Here is a 14,810-nt window from a genome sequence, read left to right on the forward strand (position 1 = left end):
CCCTCTCTCTCCCTCCTCCTCAATCGACCACCGCACACCCTTCGTCGCTCTCCCTCCTCCACGCACAGCCTCCCCTACCTCCCTCCTCAATCGACTCCCCTGCCATCTCTCCTCCGCGCTCAGCCACCGCGCCGCCGTTCTTGCGTGCCGCCTCCTCCGTGCAGCCCTCCTCCGGTCACAGACCCGCCGCCTAACCTCCTTCTTTTCTCCTCCCCCATCGTGCTTGCTCCTCTGCTTTTCTTTGCTTGGCCTTGCGCCCTTGCCTGCTTCACGTTCCAGGAACTAAGTTCCATTTTTGAACTTTGGGCTCCTTCCAAAATCTAAATCCTGGCCCAAGTTTTTGTTAGGTGAGCCTTATGGCCTTATTTCATTTTCAGATTTTACCCATTTATTTTGATACAATATTCATGTTTTATAAAAGTAATTTTTGTTAAGCACTTTAACCTTAATTATAATATTATGAATTTTTATAATTATATATACATAAATGTATTTTGACATAAATCTAATTTAATAATATTTTCATTAAATTATGGAATTATGTTTTAAAATCATTATTTATAAACTTATTACTTATAAAAATATCGATTTTAGATTATTTATCGATTTAATACTAATTCAATAATTTAATATTTTGAAAGAATTCGGACTCAGAGCTCAGGAAGAACGAACCAAACGAAAAGGCTTAGCAAATCGTGGGATTGAGGTAACGGTTATTTCTAGTACCCGCAATCCCTTCGAAATGTATTTATGAATGATGTTATGAATGATTGATGTTTTATAATGATGTTTTATGATTTGCGGGATCACAAGTATGATTTGATTGAATTATTTTACGATAATGCAGCTTTATGCAAAGCACTGATTCAATGAATTATTATTCCTGGAAGAAATGATTTTATGAAATAACAAGATTTAATGATTTTATTGAACTATCCTGAATGAATGAGATTTTCCTCATTAATATCCCACTAAAAGAAATGTAAACATGATAAATGAAAGTGTAAGAACTGGTCAAGTTCCCCTGTTATGGAGCCCAGGCTCCCCCTGATAAGAAGCACTGGCTTCCCCTGATATGGAACTAAGGTTCCCCATGATAAGAAGCACTGGCTTCCCCTGATATGGAACCAAGGTTCCCCCTGATAAGAAGCATTGGCTTCCCCTGATATGGAACCAAGGTTCCCCCTGATAAGAAGCACTGGCTTCCCCTGTTATGGAGCACTGGCTCCCCCTGTTATGAAGCACTGACTTCCCCTGTTCGTAGGAGACGTCCTACCATGTTTTCCTGTAAAATCTTGACGACCAGAATAATACTGTTAAAAGGAAAAAGGTTAAGGAAATGATATTCCTGAAATAATGTTCCTAAAATGATATTCCTAAAATAATGTTCCTGAAATGATATTCTTGAAATGATGTTCCTGAAATGATGTTTCTGAAATGATGTTTTCGAAATGATGCTTCTGAAATGATGATTTATTAAATGTTTTACTATATTCTATTCTCCCTGTTTATTAAATAAAATGAATTGAAATGATGTTACGATGCTAGGGTAACTCGTTACTGAGTCTTCGGCTCACCGTTTTGTTTTCTGTTTTAGGTACTGCTGGGGACCACGAAAACGAGTAGTGGCGAGGATTTCACTATAGCAAAGTTCACCTAAGTTAATGTTAAGTTGTAACAAGTTTAAGTAAAGATTCTTGATTAAGTTACGCACTTTTATTAAGGAATTAAAAAGGATTATTATGTTAATTTTGGAGTTTAATAGCTTATGATTGATGGTTGCCTTGTAATTCCCAATAGGGAGCTACGGCAGGTAATGTCCCGACCGAATTAGGTTAATTCCGCTGCTAAGTATTCCTTAATAAGTGAATTAGAGGTCGGGGCGTTACAGTTTGGTATCAGAGCAAAGATTATGGACCATAAGTGCTAAACCTTACGGGTTTTGCACGTTATAGAATTCAATAGGCTTTAAGCAAAGAATTTTTAAGGAATGAGTTAAAAAGAATATGATAAAATCATGTTAAGTTAAAATGAAATGAGTGTGAGCGTAGGAACGCACGGGATAAAAGGGATTCATTTCTCATGTTATTATATTTTCCTGATTGAATATGTTATGCGAAATATCGATTATCGAGGTTACTATCCGTGTACCAGGGTTCCTCTACCGATGGCTCGGGTTCGTTGTCAATGATGCAATAGTAGGTCGGTTCTTCTCTCCTTTCGACTCGGAGGTTCATTCTGTCCATTTCATTCAGGATGTTGAGCATGGAGGATAGCTTGGCTAGTGCATCGGCGAATTGGTTGTCGTCTCTTGGTAAGTATGTGAATTCGACTTCCTCGAATTGCTCAACTATTTGGTCTAGGTGAGCTTGATAAATTAAGAGACTCGTGCTTCGCACCTTCCATTTCCTTGATATTTGATTTATAATTAAGGATGAGTCACCGAAGACTCGGAGGTGTTTGACTCCAAGGCTCGCTGCGGCTTCCAGCCCGACTATACAGGCTTCGTATTCCACGACATTGTTGGTGGCCTCAAAGTCCAGTTTGACGAAAATTGGAACATGTGTACCCTCTGGGCCGACGAGGAGTACTCCGACACCACATCCTTTTTGGTTGGATGCGCCGTCAAAGTATAGAGTCCAGTAGTCATCCTCTATCATCAGAAGTTCCTCATCAAGGAAGAGATATGCTTCTGTGGTGGTGTTTTTGTTAGTGGAGAGTTCTTCCAGAAAGTCGGCTACTGGTTTGCCTTCTTGTACGAATTTCAGGTCGAATTCTGAGAGGAGTACTAACCACCGCGACAGACGGCCGTTCAAGGCGGGTTTTTCAAATATGAATTTTAGCGGATCTAGTTGAGATACGATGTGAACGGTATGCGTTAGCAAGTAGTGCCTGAGTTTCTTAGATGCCCAGACTAGGGGAAGGAAAGTTTTCTCAATCTTGGTATATCGCGTTTCGTATTCAATAAACTTTTTGCTCAAGTAGTAGATGCCTTATTCGGAACCTTCTACATTTTGCGAGAGCATTGCACCCGCGACTGTGTCAGTGACCGTTAGATAGAGGCGTAGGGAAATGCCTGGCCTTGGTGGGGATAGAACTGGAGGGTTACTTAGATATTCTTTGATTTTATCAAAGGCCTCTTGACATTGTTCGTCCCATTCAGGTTTGTCCTCTTTTTTGAGTTTTTTGAAGATGGGTTCGCACGTCATAGTAAGTTTGTAAATGAACCTACTAGTGTGCTGCAGTTTGCCCAAGAAGCCCCGGATCTGTTTCTCGAACTTTGGCGGTGGCATTTCGGTTATGGCATTGATCTTGGATGGATCAATCTCGATGCCCCGTGTGCTAACTACGTATCCGAGCAACTTGCCTGAAGTTACTCTAAACGTGCACTTCTGCGGGTTTAGTCACATGTTGTATTTCAAGATTCTGGTGAAGAATTTCCTTAGGGCCGGTAAATGACCTTGCCGGTCCTTGGATTTGACTATCATGTCGCCTACATAGAATTCTATTTCTTTATGCATCATGTCGTGGAGTAACGTGGTGGTCGTCCGTTGATAGGTGACCCTTGTGTTTTTCAGCCCGAATGGCATAACGGTGTAACAGTATGTGCCCCAAGGGGTGATGAAGGTGGTTTTTTTCCATGTCCTCTTCGGCCATGAGGATTTGATTGTAGCCACTGTACCCATCCATAAAGGAGAGAAGCGCATGCTCTGCAGTATTATCTACCAGTATATCGATGTGTGGTAGTGGGAAGTCGTCCTTGGGACTGGCTTTGTTAAGATCGTGGAAGTCTACGCACATTCGTACTCGTCCGTCTTTTTTGGACACTGGGACTACATTAGCCACCCACTCTAGATAATTGGATACTTTAATGAATCCTGCGTCTAGCTGTTTTGTGACTTCTTCCTTGATTTTTAGAGCTATTTCGGGTTTAAGCTTTCGTAGTTTTTGTTTTACCGGTGTCAGTTTAGGATCCAGCGGTATTTTATGTTCGGCAATTTCTCGTTCTATCCCGGCATATCTTTGTAGGACCTTCCAAAGACACCTATAAATTTTTAAGGGTGGAGATAAGGTCGGCCTTTTCAGCAAGAGTTAAAGTTAAACCAATTTTTATTATCTTAGGATCTTCCTCAGTTCCAATGTTTACTGATCCAGTGTCCTCAATTATGGGAGTTTCATATTCTTTCTCATTTGCGTCGCTGATTAATTCATTATATTCGTTTTCAGTTTCGTTACTGGTAAGGCATTCATTTTGTTTGTTCATACTTTCAGGGGGCGTATACTCGCGAATTGTACTCATTTTATTAGAATCGTTAACCATTACATTGAAGAGATCTTTCGGGGTGGAAGTCTTAGGATCTATGCTAGATTTAAGGGCATTCATGCATTCATCACAGTTGGACTCAAATTCTGATTCAGACTCGTCGAATATTTGGCCTTCTCCGGCGAAAACTTTAAAATTTATTCCTTTGGCGTAGGTCCATTTGAAGGTCTTGCGCCAGCCATGGTTAAGTTGTGCGGTCGGGTTCGGAGAGGGTATAATCAGCTTGGTGGGATCAAATTCCTCATCTTGCAGTACCAGAGTCGTTGTTTCGGCTTTTCCCTTAGTGGGGCGTCTTTCGAGTCTGAATAGTAGCCCGAGGGCATGCTGATCCAGACATTCGTCATTTTGAGTGTCACGGGCAGGTAGGATCCTTGTTCTGAGTTTGGGTGCACTTTCGGGGGTGATTGGCCTTGTCGAGTTGTGGCTCGAGGCCATCATTAGGTATTTATCCTCCGTCGGGGGTTGTCCTTGGTTAGGGATCATGGGGGCGACGAAGTATTTTTTTGCAAGGGATGTGTTGATTTAGCGCCAAGTAGTAGAATTAGCCGTACGTTACAAGACAACTATTTAGGATGACGGATTGGTTTACTTTAGGATACAAACTTAATACTGACTCGGAATGGCTCAATTTCTTGGGCAAGGGTAGTTTTCTCAAAGACAACTCAAGTGAACGTCAGAATATTTAATTTTTAGCTTGAATGGTGTTATGCCACTCATAAGTATCGTTGGTAAGCCAACGATTACTTTACGAGTCGTTTTTTAAGTTAGGCCAGAGTACGCGAAAATTGTCAAAGATGAAGCCAGCTGCGCTGGAATATTTCAGCGCTTAACTTTTCTAGCGCTTGCCTGTGGAGCGCTGGAAATTTCTAGCGCTTGCAGGCATTTGTGCAGATTTTTTCTTTCAGTCAGTTTTACTCCGTGGCTTTGAATTTTACCAAACTGGACCCTTCGTTGGAGCGTTCGTGCGCTCAAACATTCGGCATTCCAACGCAAGTGATAAGTAATTTGCGCGTACTGGCCTTTGGGTTGGATTGGTAAAAGCTAATGCGGATTTTCATTTAATTTTGACTTAAGGAGACTTCAATTCCGTGGAAGTACCTTCGGCGCAGTTTTGAATATGCATTCCGGAATGGGTATTTTTAGCAAGACCTACGTAGTGTTTTAAGGTAAATGCGTATTTTGGTCTTTAGAATTGGTTGCACGATATATTAGGTTCTGAATTTTCGATTTCTGGTAAGTAATTCAAATGCGAGGAAAAGTGAGTGTACGCTGGAAAATTCCAGCGCACGAAAGGGCAGCGCTGGAATTTTCCAGCGCAGGCCTGGTCAGCTTTGGATTTTGGTGCGCTGACTATTGTGATTACTTTTCTTTTCCTCGTCGTGTGCGCTATAATTTTCTTGCGCCCAGCTTCCTAGCGCTGGAATTTTCTAGCGCAGGTCAGGGCTACGCTACTTTTTTCTAGCGTTGGGCTCCTAACTGCGGAATTTTGTTTATGATTCGTAGCCTTAATATTGTTTCGACGTTTAGAGTATGTTTTAGGAGTTTGATAAGCATGGTTGACCTTAAACTAAGCGTCTGGTTGATTAGTTCACATAGCACATAAAAATTTACATCAAACTAACAACGAGCATGATTTCAGGTATAATGCACACTTAGTTTATGCTAGTCTCTAAGGTTCAAAAGGCTTGGGTGTCAAAGTGTACCAAACCTATCGCTAATTCCCCAATAGGCCCTTGTCAGAGTAGCCAGGTTCATGACGAATTTTATCAAGGCCTATCTGGTACGTGCTGGAGTGGCATATACCGTGAATGGACCTAGGAGATAAGCAGTTTAGTTTTGGTGGATGTGCTACATTGAGAATTCATCGAGTGGATAACATCCGAAGCGCGTGCACCCCCGGGTGGATAGGTGTCCTTAGTCTGGACTTCCGAGATGTAATATGCCAAGGAAGCCAAGATTCGTTTATGCGGTTCTGTCGCGGATCATTCGTCACAATGAATATTCAGGTTGTCCCAACTTAATATGGAAAAAATTATGGCGTAGCATTTGATTTCTGCTATAAGGCTTCCTCACCGACGCACTCCTTGCACATATTATTTCAATATTGTCCCTAGTGGAGTCCACACTGTGAGGGTATATATATATATATATATATATATATATATATATATATATATATATAGAGAGAGAGAGAGAGAGAGAGAGAGAGAGAGAGAGAGAAAGGCTCCCGTAAGAACACTTCTTGCGGTAAGAACACTTTCTAATAATGGCATTTTCGTAATTTTTATAAACAAATAAATGAATTTAATTATTTTTTCACTTTTTTCATTATTTTTGGCACTCTTTCCCTCTCTTCAATTCCCCTCTCTCTCCTATTCGAACACCACCAACAATCTTCCTCACTGATCGTCGTCCCGCTAGCCGCCGCCACTGCTCGCCTCTCGTCGTCGCTTCTTCTCTCCTCTCGCCGCCGCTTCTTCTCTCCTCTCGCCACTACTCGCCTCTCTCTGCCAACGATGTTTGTCTTTTGCCGCCACCAGTCGCAACAATTAAATCGCCGTAATTCAATCGCCGCCAGTCGCATCAATTCGCTGTTGTTTGAAATCGAAATTGTTGGTGTTCGAAATCTGGTGTTCGAAATCGCTCGTAACCACCACCAACATCCGGCTCACCGCCGCTCTCTGATCGTCGCTCTCCATCGCTCTTTGATCTCTGCTCGCCGCCGATCTCTGATCTCCACTCGCCGCCACTCGCTGCAATTCTAATCGCAGTCGCCAAACCAGAAAATCGAAATCGGTTTATCAATCGATTTAACTGCTGGTAATTCGATTTGGATTTCGATTTCTGTAAGATTTCTTCGATTTCGATTTCGATTTCTGTCTGACTTCTTCGATTCTAAAATAAGTCGATTGATATTTTCTTCGATTATAAAATCAGTCGATTGATATTTTCTGAGATGCTAAACTCAATCGATTTCTTCGATTCCAAAATCAATCGATTTCTCAATTCAAAAATTAAAATCAATTTCAATTTTGGTGGCCGCGAATCAGATCTCGTTTGAACGTATATCGAGATTTAGAACACTGTTTGATGAAGTTAGAACATGTTTGAATAAAATTGGAACACGGTTGAATAAATTTAGTACATGCTTGAATAAATTTAGAATATATTTGATTAAAGTTAGAACATGCTTGAATAAAGTTCGAATGTGCTTGAATAAAGTTAAAACATGCTTGAATAAAGTTAGAACATGCTTGTATAAAGTTAGGACATGCTTGAATAAATTTATAACATGTTTAATAATTTTAGAACATGTTTGAATGAATTTATAACATGCTTGAATGGATTTAGAAATGCTTGAATAAATTTTGAACACTTTTGAATAAAGTTAGAACATGCTTGAATAAATTTTGAAACACCGTTGACTAAAGTTAGAACATGGTTAAATAAATTTATAACATGTTTAATAATTTTAGAACATGCTTGAATTAATTTAGAACATGCTTGATTGGATTTAGAACATGGTTGAATAAATTTATAAAATGTTTAATAATTTTAGAACATGCTTGAATTAATTTAGAACATGAGCTTGAAATTTCAAAACAAGTATATATGTATATGTGTGGCTAGGTTCCATGTTCTAAATTTAGAACATTGTTAGACAAATTTAGAACATGGTTGAATAAAATTAGAGCATGGTTGAATAAATTTATAACATGAGCTTGAAAATTGAGAACATGGTTGAATAATTTCAGAAAATGCTTGAATTAATTTAGAACATGAGCTTGAAAATATAGAACAGGGTTGAATAAAATTAGAAAATGCTTGAATAAATTTAGAACATGGTTGAATAAATTTAAAATATGGTTGAACAAATTTAGAACATCATTGAATAAATTTAGAACATGCTTGAATAAATTTAGAACACGAGCTTGAAAATTTAGAACATTTATATATGTATATGTGTTGACTTGTTCTAAATTTAGAACATGTTTGAATAAATTTAGAATATGGTTGAAAAATTTTAGAACATCGTCGAATAAATTTAGAACATGGTTGAACAAATTTAGAACATCGTCGAACAAATTTGGAACATCGTCAAATAAATTTTGAACATGAGCTTGAAAATTTAGAACATGGTTAAATAAATTTAGAACATGCTTCAATAATTTTAGAACATGGTTGAACAAATTTAGAACATTTTTGAACAATTTTAGAATATGGTTAACAAAATTTAGACCATGCTTGAAAAAATTTAGAACATAGAGAGTGTGAAAGTGTTCTTACCGTAATAAGTGTTCTTAAAAAAAGAGGTGTTCTTACCAAATCCCTCCCCTATATATATATATATATATATATATATATATATATATATATATGTATATATATATATATTTGCACTCAAATGAGAAGGGAACTTAAAATGAGAAGAATGAGAAGCAGTCTTATGTGTTCAATGTAATTAGATCTGACAGCTCTAATATCTGATTTCGCGTTTTAGTAATGGCAAGATCGTAATATTGGAAAGAAATATGAACAAATATAATCCGCTCTCCTGATTTCCAGAAATGTGCTCCATTTTCTCTCTCCTCGTGCTTCACTTTCAGGAGCTCCTCCATTTTCGCTCTCCATCTCCTTCGTGATTCTCTCTCCTCCATTTTCACTCTCCCTTCGTGATTCTCTCTCGCCACCGCCACAGTCACCGTGTCCTCACCTGCTGCAACCACACGCCGCCGCCATCTCTACGATGCCATCAATTATGCTTTGTCTCCTTTATTGCAATTGGTGAGTGATTCTTTGCTAATTTATGAAATTGTAGGGTTGTATTTTGAGTTTTATTACAATTTTGTTGAGATTTAATGTTCACTTCATGATTTATTGGTTAAATTGTTCTTTCTTTCTCTAATTGTTAATTTAGGTCGAATTTTGGTGCAATTAAGTAGTGTTGTGATTGATTTTTGCAGTATGTCGAATTTTGGTGCAATTAACTCAAATTGGATAGTAAATTCAAAGTTTTTTTTATGTGTTTATGATTATGAAGATTTATGATTTCTTATTCAGTTCAATTTTGTTGGTCACGGTTCATGGGATCGCAGAATAATGCGAGAAAGGAAGGACCTGAGCAGGAGATCAATTCCTCAGAGAATTTAAGCTGGAAGTATTTTGCAGCAGGTAATATTTGAGTGGGATTCTTTCTTCTTATTAGCTTATATATATACACATGGATCCTTTGAGTGGTTCTTAGACACTTCACACAGTTGCTTGATTTTACAAGGAGATTTTGTTTGAAATTTTTGTTACTGGAATCTTTTGTTTGAAATTTTACAAGATGAATGCATCGGTTACTAGAATCTTTGGATTGACAGATCAGATGAATGTATTAGTTACTAGAATCTTTTTCAGTGCTACACTGTTAGTATTGTTAATTTGTTATTGATAGACTACACTTTCATGGTTCCTACTTATCGTTGATGAAATCAGTAAGAAATTATAAACTTGAGAACTACTTTTTACTGTTTCTCATAAAGGGTTTTAGCTATAATACTCTTTTACAGGACAAGAAGAGATTCCGTCATACCCTTCACCATTAGATTAATCCACACAGGCAGAAAATTTTAGATTATGTAGATTTTTTTCTTAGACAAAATGTGTAGCAACATTTTTTCTCTTTTAACCAAAAGACGAAGCTGTCAAGCAACATTTTTTTGTGATGCCTTAAAAATACGACTAGCTAGCCAAATAATCACATGTTTTAGTAGAACAGGAACATGTAAGAGTAACTCAAATAATCCTGATAATGATACTTACTGATATATGTATTTTTTTCAACGTTAGGACAACTTCGAATTATGGCAACAACACAGGACAGTTCCTTCCAGGAGTGAAGAGCTGTTAGCCGCAAATTTCTGACATGTGTAAAGGTGGTCACAGGAAGAATTGTTGATACACCACCTGCAACCAACATCTTTGATCCACAATGCAGATCGAATCAAGATTGAATGTTTTCATTAAAGTTGAAAACATATACAAATGGAAACGAGCAAGAAAGGATATCTGAACTGACCTTGATAAAGTACCTTGTAAAACAAAGATATTCAAGTTTACAAACAGTTGCAAGAAATTGGATCAACTCTTGTGTCCTTGTCTTATTAGGATTCTGAACCAGTTTGGCTAAAAAGATTGAAACTGACAGGAGACTTTCAGAACCATTGAGACAGACAGACTGAAACGTTCTAGAGATGGACAAGTACTTGAGCTTAGGTGCATTGATAACTAGACATGGTAATTGATGGTACAATAGTTGCAACAGGAGAATCTAGTGACTGGGATCCAAAATTTTCCTGTAGATGCATGGACTGATGAGTGATAACCACGCCCTTTCATGTCATCGCAGAAGGGCATGAAAGATTGGCAGCCATGATCTCAGGTATACCTTGCTGCTGTTTTTTGTCAACTTGGACCGGCATTGACTTCTGGCCTTGTTGGTTCTTATGTTGTTGTTGCTGTAAGTTTTCGAATTATTTTTATTTACTTTTTTTGGTTTTTGTTTTACTTTTGTTGATTCTATTTAAAAACACTAGCCTACTAGCTCAATAGGTAGAGCATTGTGCAAATGCACAAAAGATCTGGGTTCGAATCCCACGTAGGTTAATCTTTACTTTTTGCTCATTTTTTATTGTTTATACAAATGAGCAAATATTTTTGCTCATTTTTAAAATTTTAAAGTTCGGATTTGTTAATATTGAAAACTTTTGCTCATCGTGTCTGAATGAGCAAATAAATTTGCTCACTTTTTATAGTTTACCCAAATTAGCAAATATTTTTGCTCATTTTTAAAATTTTAAAGTTTGTGTTTGTTAATGTTAGGGATGCTAATGAGCCGAGTCGAGCTCGAGTTTAGCTAAGCTCGACTCGAACTCGAAAACTTATAGTCAAGCTCGACTCGACTCGAAAACTCACGAGCTTAAAATTTTCAAACTCGACTCAAACTCGAAAACTAAACCCAATCTCGAACTCGACTCGAAATCGGCTCGAAATTAGCTCGAAAACTCAAGCTCGAGCTCAAAACCCAATATGAAAACCTTAATTGAGCTCAAACTCGACTTGAATCACGTTCAAATCTTATAAAAAATAAGTTTATACCCCAAATCATTATATCCATTAGCCCATATGAAAGCCCAATGGAAGTGATTTGTACACTTTCACACTCAAAGAGTAATACTTATAACCCTTTCCTTCTTTCCTCCCTCACTTATTTATCAATGTGGGACAAAGATAATATAACTTTTCTTTCTTTCCTCCCTCACTTATTTACCTATGTGGGACAAAATGAATATAATTATTTCCTTCTTTCCTCCCTCATCTATATACCAATGTTGGAGTAACTATATAAATTTTTTTGGCTGACAAATAGTGTAATTTAGATGGACGATTTCGATTTTTTTTTGTCCTTAATAATTTAGTCATCCATTTTAGGAAGAAAAAAAACAAGTATATTTTTTAAGGAACAAAAAAACATAAAATGATGAATAAAAATGATAAAATAAAAAATTTCTATTTTAATAAAATATTATATTATATATATATATAATTCGAGCTTCTCGAGCTTTTCGAGTCGAGTATCAAGTTGCTCGACTCGACTCGTTAAATTTTCGAGTCGATCTCGAGCTCGAGTCGAGCTGATTCGAGTCGAGTTTTGACCGAGTCGGGTTCGAGTAGCTCGCGAGTTCGCTGAGCTCATAAGCACCCCTAGTTAATGTTCAAAACTTTTTCTCATTGTGTCTAAATGAGCAAATATTTTAAAATTTCAGATTACTTAACATTAAAAAAATTTGCTTTTTTTTTTTAATTTACACAAATGAGAAAATACTTTTGAATGTTTTCAATGGGTTGAAGATGGATATGGTGTCTTTTTCCATGGAACTTCAGGCTTCAAATTCACTAGAAGAGCAGCTTATGGGAGCTCGGATCCTTCGAAGCTTTGCAGGGAATAAGCGATTTTCTGATGACACTACAGAAAATAGGAATCACTTCCTCAGCAGTTGAAAGATTAGTAGAGATGTTGAACTGGAAGGACTATGAAGAAGAGGATATCAGACAGTCGGCAGCAGAAATCTTGTCAAAACTAGCAGGAAAAACAAAATTCCATTCGAGTTGCAGGAATTCCTGGTGCTTTGAAATCGATTTCATCCCTTCTTTATGTTAGCAAGACCTCAAATTCAGCACTCGATGAAGCTGGTGAGAAATGTATTATTGCTGATCATGAGCATTATGGTTTCTGGACATTCAATCATCTAGGATTACTACTTCTCAAGAAGCTTGCTCGAGACCATGACAAGTGCGGGAAAATAGGGAATACAAGAGGTCTCTTACCGAAAATCATAGACTTCACATGTGCTGAAGAGAGTTTATTGAAGGATGATCATATCGCAGCATCTCAAATTCAAACAATAAAGAGGTCCCTGCAAGTTATAAAAATGCTAGCGAGTACAACAGGTAGCACAGGGAAACAGCTTCGTAAAGAAATTTCAGAGATTGTTTTCACATTCAACAACATCAGAGACATACTAAGGCATGGAGAGAAGTATCCTGATCTGCAAAACCTCGGGATTGAAATACTAACAAGTTTAGCAATGGAAGATGACGCGATAGAAAGGATCGGAGGCACATAAGGATTTCTTAAGGAGTTGCTCAATATATTCTTCAAAGATGGGATGCCTATAGCTCAGGTATATGTTAGAACTGCAGCTGGTGAAGCATTAGTCATGCTTGCATTGGAGAGCAAGCAAAACTGTAACTGTATCTTGAAACTAGGCGCGCTACAGAAGCTTGTCAAAGCACTAGAAATTCCACTTGTTCGTCTAAATGCAGCAAGGATTTTAAGAAATCTATGCAACTATAGTCTGGACGATACTTCCTGGAGTTAAGGGGAGTTACTGCAGCAGGGAATTGAAATAGGGCATGACAGAATTCGGATGCGGTATTACACCAAGGGCATTCATCTACATGGAGCATATGGTGCACTTTCAGTAGCACACAAACAGGAAGTGAAGCAGTACAAGTTCTCCAGAGAAAGTGAAGCAATACAAGTTCTCCAGAGGAAGTTAACCCAACAACCTGTTATTTGCTAGCTTAACTTGACAGTCTCTTATACAACAGGTATACCAATATACCATACCATAACTCACAAGGTGGCAAACATGCTAATTCAATATGGAAGAACTAAAGAAACAGAGGAAGTACTCTACAAAGCATTCATGTATACCAATATTTGCTCATTTAGAAACAATGAGCAAAATTTTAAAATCCGAACTTTAATATTTGCTCATTTAGACTCAATGAGCAAAAATTTTAAATGGAAACTATAATATTTGCTCATTTAGACACAATGAGCAAAAGTTTAAAGTTCGGATTTTAATATTTGCTCATTTATACACAATGGCAAAAAATTTAACATCCGAACTATAATATTTGCTCATTTAGACTCAATGAGCAAAATTTTCAAATCGAAACTATAATATTTGCTCATTTAGATATAATGAACAAAAGTTTAAAAACCGAACTTTAATATTTTCTCATTTAATCGAAACTATAATATTTGCTCATTTAAAAACAACGAGTAAATGTTTAAAATTCGAACTTTAATATTTACTCATTTAGACACAATGAGCAAAAAATTTAAAATCCGAACTTTAATATTTGCTCATTTCTTGCTCATTTCGAAACAATGAGCAAAATTTTAAAATCCGAATTTTAATATTTGCTCATTTAGACCCAATGAGCAAAAAATTTAAATGGAAACTATAATGTTTGCTCATTTAGACACAATGAGCAAAAGTTTAGAGTTCGGATTTTAATATTTGCTCATTTACACACAATGAGCAAAATTTTAACATCCGAACTTTAATATTTGCTCATTTAGACTCAATGAGGAAAATTTTCAAATTGAAACTATAATATTTGCTCATTTAGACACAATGAGCAAAAGTTTAAAGTTCGAATTTTAATATTTGCTCATTTAGACACAATGAGCAAAATTTTAACATCCGAACTTTAATATTTGCTCATTTAGACTCAATGAGCAAAAATTTCAAATAGAAACTATAATATTTTCTCATTTAGATATAATGAACAAAAGTTTAAAATACGAACTTTAATATTTGCTCATTTAGACCCAATGAGCAAATGTTTAAAATCCGAACTTTAATATTTACTCATTTAAAAACAATGAGCAAAAATCTAAAATTGAAACTATAATATTTGCTCATTTAGACACAATGAGAAAAAGTTTAAAGTTCGAATTTTAATATTTGCTTATTTAGACACAATGAGCAAAACTTTAAAATCGGAACTATAATATTTGCTCATTTAGACACAATGAGCAAAAGTTTAAAATCGAACTTTAATATTTGCTCATTTAAAAACAATGAGCAAATGTTTAAAATCCGAACTTTAATATTTGCTCATTTAGATACAATGAGCAAAA

At 36.8% G+C, this 14,810-nt stretch overlaps 1 pseudogene; it reads left to right on the plus strand.

The window, feature by feature from the left end:
* The first annotated feature begins 6,132 nt into the window (after positions 1 to 6,132).
* LOC110787671 (uncharacterized) lies at positions 6,133 to 13,251 on the plus strand (annotated as a pseudogene).
* Positions 13,252 to 14,810: the final 1,559 nt, after the last annotated feature.

The sequence above is a fragment of the Spinacia oleracea genome, chromosome 6, assembly GCF_020520425.1.
Source record: "Spinacia oleracea cultivar Varoflay chromosome 6, BTI_SOV_V1, whole genome shotgun sequence".
NCBI classification, from domain to species: Eukaryota; Viridiplantae; Streptophyta; class Magnoliopsida; order Caryophyllales; family Amaranthaceae; genus Spinacia; species Spinacia oleracea.